The sequence below is a fragment of the Pan troglodytes genome, chromosome 11 (assembly GCF_028858775.2).
Source record: "Pan troglodytes isolate AG18354 chromosome 11, NHGRI_mPanTro3-v2.0_pri, whole genome shotgun sequence".
NCBI lineage: Eukaryota > Metazoa > Chordata > Mammalia > Primates > Hominidae > Pan > Pan troglodytes.
The window spans coordinates 93,079,185-93,090,310 of NC_072409.2; the positions used below are offsets into that span (position 1 = coordinate 93,079,185).

Below are 11,126 nucleotides of genomic sequence, written 5' to 3' on the forward strand. Positions count from 1 at the left end.
AAGTCAAACAGAAAGAAATACAAGACATAATACTTTTTAAAAAGTTGGTGTATTTTTATTAAGATTAAAATAGAAATTGAAGCAATCAACATGTCTAGATATTAAGTAAGTCATGCCAGTAATGATCATGGTTTACTCCAAAAGAATGACACCACAATTCTACATTTGTATGCAGGAAATAATACATAAGGTATTTCAAATGCATAAGGTAAATATTTCAAAATGCATAAGGTAAAAAAAGAACAAAACTGAAAGAACAACTCAAGAAATTCACAATTGAAGTGGACATCTTTAACACATATTCCTGGATAGCTGATAGAACAAATAGAAAAATGACCAGTAAGAATACAGAAAACATAAAAAACATCATGGATGAATTTAACTGATATATAAAAAAGTTAATTGTTTTTCTTTTCTTTTTTCTTTTTGGTAGTTGAAAGGTTTAATAGAGTGAAAACAGAGTTCCCATAAAATGGGAGGGGACCCAAAGTGGGTAGCCATTGCTGGCTTGAATGCCTGAGTTTATATCCTGATCATTGTCCTGCCCCTTGTGCTGTCAGGTGATAGATGATTGGCTATTTCTTTACCTCCTGTTTTTGCCTAATTAGCATTTTAGCAAGCTCTCTTTACTACCTGATTGGTCGGGTGTGAGCTAAGTTGCAAGCCTAGTGGTTAAAGGTGGATGTAGTCACCTTCCCAGCTAGGCTTAGGGATTCTTAGTTGGCCTAGGAAATCCAGCTAGTCCTGTCTCTCAGTCCCCCATCTCAACAGGAAAACCCAAGTGCTGTTGGGGAGGTTGGCCAACGACCACTCTAACTGCTTCCTGCTGAACTGGGGCATAGTAGGTGTCATGCAGTTGAGATTTCCTTGGGAGGGGTGCCTTTGATGTCATTAACGTTGGAGCTGGGCTACCAGACTGGTCCAGAGGTCCGCAGTAGATCTTAGTCATGGACTGCATCTGGGGCTCCATTTGAAGAACGATTTGTAGTTTTACAGCTTTGATTCTGGAAGAGACAAACTTAACAAGGAGGTTAAAGATACAGGGATTGAAATGTATGGCCTGCATACAGGGATTATTTCTTTGGCACACTTCACAGGATCTGACTATCTGCTTGATAGTTCTGAGAAGGCCTGGTCCAATAAATAATAATTTGGCCATCTGATGGGTGCTATCAATGCCTAAGTGAAAGGTTTGGTGAAGGATTTTAAGTAATTTCCATTGGTTAGCTGCAGGCAAAATATAGCAGCATCACAAAATGTGCAAAATAAAATACCAAGTACCATGGAATAAACCTGTAAAACTAAAAACAACAAACTTTATGAATGATATTTAAAAGAACTCAAATATATGGAGGAATAAATCATCTTCATGGATTGGAAGACTTTATAAAGATTTCAGTTATTCTCAGATTGGTTTACAAATTCAATGCAGGACAACTTTTGCTATTATTTTAGGGATAACAACCATACATATATATTTAGATGTCAAGTGGTTGAAAAGTAAGAAAGAGAAGAATGTATAGAGATGACTGAGGTTTTGTACCTAGGTGGCAAGGAGGGTAGAGATGTCGTCATCTGACATTACATGTCCCTCTCCAGACTTTAGGTAACAAAATGCAGGCATATAGAATTAGTCACATACTTTCTTTTGAAGTTTCTTTTGAAATTCCCATATAAATACCAAAATCATTCTGAGAAATTTTGGAGTGTGACAAGAGTTCTGAAGGAAAATGTCTCGAAATTGCTGACCCACTGCTCCTTTGATAAGTTAATGAAATCTGGTTGCAAATCTAATCTATATTTATAGCAGGTTTTGCTTTATAAAAACCACCATTGATCTAATTCCAGTCATTTTCCTAACACCTCAAATAAGGCATCAAATATTTTGTCAGAACTTTGCTTTGCTAACAAAAATAAACAATTTAATTTTATTGAGGAATTTGGAATCTTCAAATACGGTATCTGTGAACAGACAATAAACTTAAAAGAAATAATTGATGAAAAAATGATAGTATTTAAACAATACTGGCCCTATTACTAAGTGCTGGGAGGACACTGAGGAAGTTATTAAAATTTGGAGTTAGGCTGATAGGTTTTTGGATTCTATTCATGTATACATGGCATTCATCTAGCACTGATGCTGCTGACTTTTAAGTCAAGAATTCCTGAGTAACTGTGGCTTTGTTGCTCACAGATCTATTCCATCCGTCCATCAAGCATGGAGTTTACACAAACACACACTCACACGTGTGTATACATATGGTCAGTATATATGTTTTTTATATATATATATACACATATACATATATATATATACTGTTTTACTGTTCACCCAAAAGATATATACCTGTTATTTTGAATTAAAAGGCTTTGTAATTTAATATTGTTAAATCTATAGTATTAGGTTGATACAAAAATAATTGTGGTTTTGGATTGTGAATTTTAAATTGTTATAGCTAGGCTCAAACACATCTATATTAATCAAAATAGACACCATTACAATCAACACATTTTTGCCAACAAGAAATAAGTTTGCTTACTCCCATGGCATAAAAATCCATGTTTTGGGATTCAGTGAACTCCTGGAAAGCATTTTCTGCATCCTGCTGGTTGTAGAAACAATTTCCCTGCAAAAAATTGTCGAAATACCTGAAGAAGTGGTAGTTGGTTGGTGAGAGGTCAGGTGAATATGGCAGATAAGGCAATTTTGTAGCCCAATTTATTCAACTTTTGAAGGGTTGGTTATGTGACATGTGGTCAGGCGTTGTGGTAGAGAAGAATTGGATCCTTTTGGTTGACCAATGCCGGCTGCAGGCCTTGCAGTTTTTGGCACATCTCATTGATTTGCTGAGCATATTTCTCAGACATAATGGTTTCGCTGGGATTCCGAAAGCTGTAGTAGATCAGGCTGGCAGCAGACCACTAAATTGTGACCATGAGCTTTTGTTGGTGCAAGTTCAGCTTTGGGAAGTGCTTTGAAGCTTCTTCTCCATCCATCCACTGAGCTGGTTTTTGCAGCTTGTCATATAAAATCCACTTTTCATCACATGTCATAATTCGATCCAGAAATGGTTCATTGTTGTGTAAAATAAGAGAAGACGTCACTTCAAAACAACAATTTTTTAAAGTTTTTGCTGCTTTTTCACCTTTCCGATCTGCTTCAAATGCCAAACTACTATAGAATGATTGATGTTGAGTTCTTAGGCAACTTCTCCTGTAATTGTAAGAGGATCAGCTTCAATGATTGCTCTCAATTTGTCGTTGTCTACTTCCAATGGCTGGCCACTACACTCTTCATCTTCAAGCCTCTTGTTTCCTTTGCAAAACTTCTTGAACCACCACTCCACTGTACGTTCATTAGCAGTTCCCGCGCCAAATGTGTTGCTGATGTTTTGAGAGTTGTCTCTGCTGCTTTACGACCCATTTTGAACCCGAATAACAAAATTGCTCAAATTTGCTTTTTGTCTAACATCATTTCCATAGTCTAAATAAATATAAAATAAATAACAAGACGTCATTAGCAAAAAATTATAAATTGAGAAATGAACAGTTAAATGATGTATAACCTACATTCATTTAAAAATGTATTCCAATATCAAACAGCAAATCTCAACAATGCAAAAAACCACAATTACGTTTGCACTATCCTAATACTGTCTGCCATTATGCTTTTTCTTTATCAATGATATTACAGGAGTTTATCCACAATAATTTTTGATATTATCGTAATTGATTTTTTGTGATTGAAAATGCAAGAATCACAATCCAGAATATGATAATAATTGGTCATGGTCATATTAATTATAAAATTATCTTACAATGTGTGATAATTATGAATTTTATATTAACATAATCTCTTAGTGATTAATGTGCAATCTTTTCAGTTTTATAGTATACAAAATGCATTCCTATATGCTCTCTCATTGACTTTCTAGCTAACTTGGTGAAGTAAATTTTACTACATACAGATGCAGAAAATAAAGTTCAGATAAATTAAATTGCTGTTAAAATATCGTATAACTTCTAAGTGTCTGATTTGAAGTTAATATTCAAAACTAAGCATCTACCCTACAAATATGTTGCTTCTTTTATTCTGTGTTTCTATGACATCGTGAAGACATTGAACAGGTTTTCAAATTTTATTTCCTGAAAGATTAACCCTCTATCATGTCAAAATATTCAGACTCTTTAAATTCTATTTTAACCCCAAAATGGAGTGGCAGAGGGTAAGTTAGATTGATAACGTAGACATGTTCTGATCATTTTGTAATTGCAACAGCTACTAGCTCTGGTTCTCTACAGCTCTTTTCCCACACTAAAATTTCCTAGGCTCTTGAGATGCAGTAAAATTTGAATGTAGATGGAAATGGATTTGTGTGTGTGTGTGTGTGTGTGTGCGTGTGTGTGTGTGATTCACAGTGCTCTACAAAAATCACCTTAATGAAAGAGGATCAGAATTTTTCACATCAATATAACAAAACAGAGCATTTATGCAAATATCCCCATTGAGTGTTTCCATTATCAGACTATTCTTCATTGATTCATGCAATAACAATACCAACTTGATACCATAATTACGCAAAAAGAGCATCTCTAAAGTGTGCTTTTCCTTGAGCAAATAGAACTCAGTGAATAGCTTTATTACAACAAGACTCTCCTAAACTCTCTGGATATCTTATAGCTGCTTCCATTCATAAAAATAAAGGTAAACTAGACCATAGGTAGGGAAGGTACAGATGGTAGCGAAAGGCCCGAAAGAGGAAGTAGCATGAATGTGGTGGCACTGGGGTTAAAAACATAATCTACATCAGGTGTGTTCTGAAAACTGTACATATTTAGTAAGTGTGGAGTGTACATGTGACTATGACAAGAGGCATAGTCAAGAGATAAGCAGAGGTCAGAACACATAGTCGTATGATAGGCATAGGAATTTGAAGATGGCAGATTGGATGTTTGGGAACAGTCATTTTGGATTCACTGTGGAGAATAGAATAGAGATGGGGAGAATGAAAACAACGAGAATCAATTTGAATACTTCAGCAGCACAGGTAAAATGTATCATGGGTCTGAAATATGGCAGTAACCATAGATATAGGAAGAGTGAATGCAAGTGGAAATATCAGGACGTAAAACCGTGAAATGATTCAAGTGTTCATGTAAGTGGCATTTGTATATTTGAGCTTAAATAACTTGAGTTTTCTCATTTGCCTATTGTTGTTTTATTGTTGTTGTTTGTCTTACAATATATTGTGGGCAAAATTCTAAAGAGTGCAAATTTGACTTCAGACTTCCTCCCATTCTCCAATCACATGATTTTAATTTGACTTGTTGCCTACATAGTTTCCCACAGCTAGCCCTATATACTCAAGTTTACTTCCAAGGACATGAACAATAGCCTGAGACTTCTATTCTCTAATCAATTTAATTATTTTTTCCAAATGTTTCCTCTATGATAATTGAAAATGATAAAACAAACTAAATCAGAGATGTCCAAGAGTTGACTTTACATTAGAATCACCTGAGTTACTAAGTTGTAGGATGTCTAAGAAACTCAGAGCTATAGAAATGGAATGTATAACCAGGAATGGGGGCTTACTTTTAAAAACATTTAAACATTAATTCCCCAGCAAATCCTTGGAATTTTAATATGATTATCACCACAAAATACAGGCTTACAAGGTAGTTTAATAGTTTGGTTGCTGCTATATTCCCTCTTAAACAACTTATTTCATTTTGAGATCATTCTGATTTGTTGAAGAATATGTAAGTTATAAGAAATATTTTGTAAACTGAGAAAAAATATTATATTAAGTTTAAAGTACCAGACATGGAAGTATTTTACTGTAGGTGCTTTCTCTGTTAGAGTGGAGAGGGTGTATTGAATTCTGCCTTCTCACTTTGTCCTTCATTATTCTTTCCATCTTTTTTTAGTGTTAAGATCAGCTACTCTGCCTTTATTGTAAAAGCTTCTTTTCTACAGATTACGTTGAGTGTCCTACATTCTTAACCTCAATTGGCTTCCATCTAGAGCACTTTGTGTAAGAAGCTGTATATCAACAACTGTGATATGGAATGCAGCATCACAGGTTTCTTTGTTTCTGAAATAGGTAATGCATGTGCTCAGGATAAGTTCTCAGTGAAAAGCCTAACCTGTTGCAATATTCAGTTGAGGTGTTACAACAATAGATTCCTGGTATTTCAAAACACCACCAATATGCTTTGAGAGAAATAGGCATATGTTATTATTGCCAGCACTCATACAAGATCCCACCAGGCTGCCAAAGAATCTACTTACTATTTAAACATCTAGTAAATATGCTTTCTCAATGAAAGTCAGTCACAGGTAATTATGGAAAACTAATGTAGTCTGTATATTCAGTTCAGTTTTGGAGTGAATACTAACAAACTCAAAGCTATGGCTTTTACCTTATATGGAAGAGAAAGGAAATGGAATACTTTGATCAAAGTCCCGCTACGTTCATACTATATTCACTAAAACACTGGGTAATGCTATTATTCTTAGATTATCAAAGAGAAAGTTGGGGCCTGGAGGATTTTTTTTTCTAAACTTGCACAAACAATAAAACAGTGAAATTTGAAGTTTTTCCAATTGCAAATCTGTGTTCTTTCATCTGTGTGGAAGCCCTATGTATATGCTAGCCCTCTTACTTGCTTTCTTCTTTCCTTTCTCTAGGCTGTTCTAGGGATCATCTGGCTCATGATATCAGAGTTTGAAAGTTCTCAACTTGCTCCTTCAAACCTTCCCCCCAACCCCTAATCAGATGACTTGTTGTCTAGGAATTGCAATGTTGGTTTCTCACAATTTCTTTTGAACTGAGTCTGATTATTATACTTTTCAGCAGGGTGGAAGTGGGAGAGAATGCTGTCATAGCTATGTCACCATTACTCACATTCCTTCCAAATTCCTTCTAACTTTCCTTCATCTGACTCAGTACATTTTCTGCCCATGGCCCCTCAAATTCATGTCTTTCTCACATACAGAATATATACATTTCATTGTAATAGTCCCCCAAATCTTAACTCTTTACAGCATCAGCTAAAAAAATTAAAATCTCATCTAAATATCATCTAAATCTGATACGGGTGAGTCTCAATGTATGATTTATCCTGAGGCAAATTCTTCCCCAGTTGTGAACCTATAAGTAAGTTTTGTGCTTCCCAAATACAGTGTGAGATAGGCATAGGATAAGCATTCCTATTCTAAAGGGAAAAATAAGAAAGAAAGGAGAAACAGGTTCCAAGTAAGTTCAAAACCAAACAAGGCAAATAACATTAAATCTTCAGGCTTAAAAATAATCTTCTTTAAATCCATATCCCACTCCCTGAATATGTTGGGATAGGGGTTGAGTCCCCAAGGCCATGGGGTTGTTGGGGGGTTACCTTCACTGCTTTGCTAAGCATAGCACAACAGCAGCTCTCATGGATTGGAGTTGGGTAGATGCGGGCTCTTCTAGGCTGGCATTGCATGCTGGTGGCTCTATAATTGTGGATTCTTTGAGGTAGCCTCACCCGCACATCTCCAAAAGGCTTTTCTCTTGTGGAGACCCTCTTCAGTGGTCTTAGCCCCATGGTGTCACCTTACTGGGAGCTTTCTGTGGCATTTCTCTGCCTGGTCCCCAAGGCTCTTCAAGGCATCTTTTAAAATCAAGGTGGAGGCAGCCATGCTTTCATAGTTCATACACTCTGTGTGCATGCAGAGTTAGCAGCACATGGACGTCTCCAAGGTTTACCACCTGGGGCCATCTAAGCTACAGCTGGAGAGGCCAAGGAGTGCTGTGCCAGAATGTATGGAGCAGAACCTTGAGGCGATGCTAGGCAGTGACCTCTGAGGTCCCATGGGCAACATGAGCCTCTCTCATAAAACCATCCTTCCCTCAAGGGCCTGGCACTCTGGGTCTGTGATGAGAATGACAGCCTCAAAGATATCTGAAATGCCTTTAGGGTCATTCTTTCATTGTCTTACTAAACAGTATCTGGCTTCCTTCTATTCATACTAATGTCATTATCAAATGTTCACTTGGCCACACCCTTAGTGTCTTCTCCCTAACACACTTTTTAATTTTTTACAATCTGGACAGGCTGATACTTCTTCAAATCTTTAACTTTTTTTTTAATTATAAATTCCATCTTTAAATTATTTCTCTCTTGCTACATTTTGCTATAAGCAGCCAAGATTAGCCATGCAGCTCCTTCCACATTTTGCTTAGATATTTCTTCCATCAAATATCCTAGCTCATTGCTGCAGGTTCTGTCTTCCACAAAGCACTAGGACACAGACATAATTCAGCTGAATTCCTTGCATTTTATAACAAGGGTAGCCTTTCTTTCAGTTTCTAATACATTGTTTTTCATTTCCATTGTAGACCTTACCAGAACTAGCTCTCGTGTCCATATTTCTACCAACATTATAATCATGACCACTTAAGTAATCTCTGTGAAGATTCAAGCTTTCTCTACACTTCTCCTTCTCTTCTAAGCCATCACCAGAAGAGCACTTTAGGGTACAGCCTTTATCCATTACCCAGTTCCAGAGTCACTTCCAAATGGTATTTGTTACAGAAGCATGCCACTTCTCTCTCTCCCTCTCTCTCTCTCTTTTTTTTTTTTTTTTCTCCTCTAGCAACGCCAGCCTGAGATAGCAACCCCAGCCCGAGAAACACACCACTTCTCGGTACTAATTTCTGTCTTAGTCTGTTTATACAACCATACGAAATACTTGAGACTGGGTAGCTTATAAACAACAGAAACTATGAGTTTTGAAGGATGAAAGTCCATGGTCACAGTTCTGGCAGATTCAGTTTCTGGTGAAGGCCTTTCATCTGGGAGGCCTTGTGCCTTGCAAAAGGGTGCCTTTTAGCTGTGTCCTCACATGGCAGAAGGGAAATATGCTGTGTCCTCACATGGCAGAAAGGAAATATGCTGTGTCCTCACATGGTAGAAGGCAGAGGGGCAGAAGTGCCTGAACTCATTCTCTCAAGCCTGTTTGTAAGAGTGCTAATCCCATCCATGAAAGTTGAGCCCTCATAACCTAATCACCTCCTAAATCCACCGTATCTTAACACGTTGCACTGGGGATTAAGTTTAAATTTGAATTTTGAAGATGACACAAACATGCAATTCATAGCATCAAGAAATGTAGCATATGTATTCTGCTTATCCAAGTGAAGATAAGAATGTAGATATCTACATAAAATGACTGTCAATTTATCTATTTTCATGTTTAAGTAAACTTTTGTTGAAGGCAGTGAACTGAATTTTAGATATGATAGGATCAGGCCCAGACAAAACTAATTAAACAAACTGTTGATCACTTGTATTTCACTAAAAATAGGCACGATCTTCAGGGACTTGTAAATTCCCTAGGGATCCAAGAAAATCATGATGGATGTACTTAATAAAAGATAATTAAAGTGTAAGAGGCAGAAAAGAATGGTCTAGCTGATTCTGAAATAATCCTTATCAATTACTTGAAGTAGTTTATAATTATTTTATTGAATTGTCAGATAATAATTTCAACTTTATATTGCCTATTGATCCCTTAATTCATATTTTCTTATTTATTCATTCATTGAATTATTTTTCAAAAGTAAATGTCTGAAATATGGCAAACTTATGTTTACTATGTTTTAGAAACTGTGATAGGGGTTAATAATAGAACAAAGAACAAAACAGATATGGTGTTCCCCATCACAAAGGCTAGATTCTGCCTGTAGAGAGACAGTAAAGAAGTGATGACATAAAAATCATAAAATTATAATTGTTAGAAATGTCATAATGAAAGCAATCATTGTATGCTGTTAAACTATATTATAGGGAAAACCAAATGTAAATTAAGTCTGGTAAATTGGGCAGTTTTGAGTCAAAACTGTGATGGGTGATGAGCCATTTCTGAGATGAAGGATCTTAGTCAATCCAGTGTAGTATAACAGAGAATAAAATTATTAAAATACTGGGTAAAAAGAATTAGGGTAGCGTTAAGTGTATGATCAGGTGGACAGTCATATGAAGAATACCTGACTGAAATATTAGATTGATGCAAAAGTAATTGCAGTTTTGGCCATCAAAAGAGAAAGAAATATTAATAGATTCCTTACAGTCATCCTAAATGAAGAGCAGAATTTAGTTATGTGAAGAAAGGAATAAAAGATGTTCTTGACCTGGAGAAAACTTAACAAGAGGCATAAAGATAAGGCAAGGCACTGTAATTATTGTACTGTGCTATTCATGGAATTTGCAAGTAACACTACTGGAAAGGTTGGCAGAGCCAGAAAGCCCACGAGTCTTGATGTCTTTCCTCAGTGTGGTTGCCAGATGTTCTCGGTCTTGCCATATCATCGGAGTTGTAACATGTGTGTTCCAATACATGGGTCTCAGAGGGCAACTTAAAGATGGGTTTTTTACAATGATTCTGAATTCCCTAGCACATTATAGTAGAGATTTTCAGTGCATGGAGATACAGAGAAGGTGCCAGTTCTTTCCCTTGAATAGAACAGCTACTTACTGCCACCATGTGGAAGTCTTGAAGTTTAAATAAACATGAATATCTAACATGTTCTAACACATAGATTATTTTAGATCTACAATTGGAATGTTAATTTTTAAAGAGGTACAAGAAAGTCCAGTGGGCTTTTCAAGGAGAATCATCTGTGTTTTCTGTGAGCCTGAGATTTACATCTGCGGTATTAAATCAGACATTAAGCTACACCTAACTCTGCATTACAGTGAACTTTATGTTTGTGATTAAGGTTGAATTTGTTCTGATATTTATTAATCGTCTTGTTTTCTTGTCATTGTTATATTACTTAGATTCTCCCATATATTTTAACCCTCCATTCCAATATCCTGCCTCTCTTGTTATTCAAGTGAGAACTGATTCCGTGAAAATCTTTATTTTTACCCTCCCCACTAATATAATTTAGCTCTGTTGTTTTTCCTGTAAATACTAAACTCTTTAATGACAAATTTTCTTTGTCTCATCCTGGCTCATGTACAATCTCTGTTGTAGAAGAAACATAGCTAGTTGAATCTGAGGTGTTCTATATATAACCAAAGATTTAATGTCTTGGAAGTTATCAAACATAACTGAAAGTTAAAAAGCATATGGA

General features: G+C 36.1%; 1 pseudogene; it reads right to left on the minus strand.

The window, feature by feature from the left end:
- Positions 1-2,466: 2,466 nt before the first annotated feature.
- On the minus strand, positions 2,467-7,590 carry LOC134807700 (histone-lysine N-methyltransferase SETMAR-like; annotated as a pseudogene).
- Between the last annotated feature and the right edge of the window lie 3,536 nt (positions 7,591-11,126).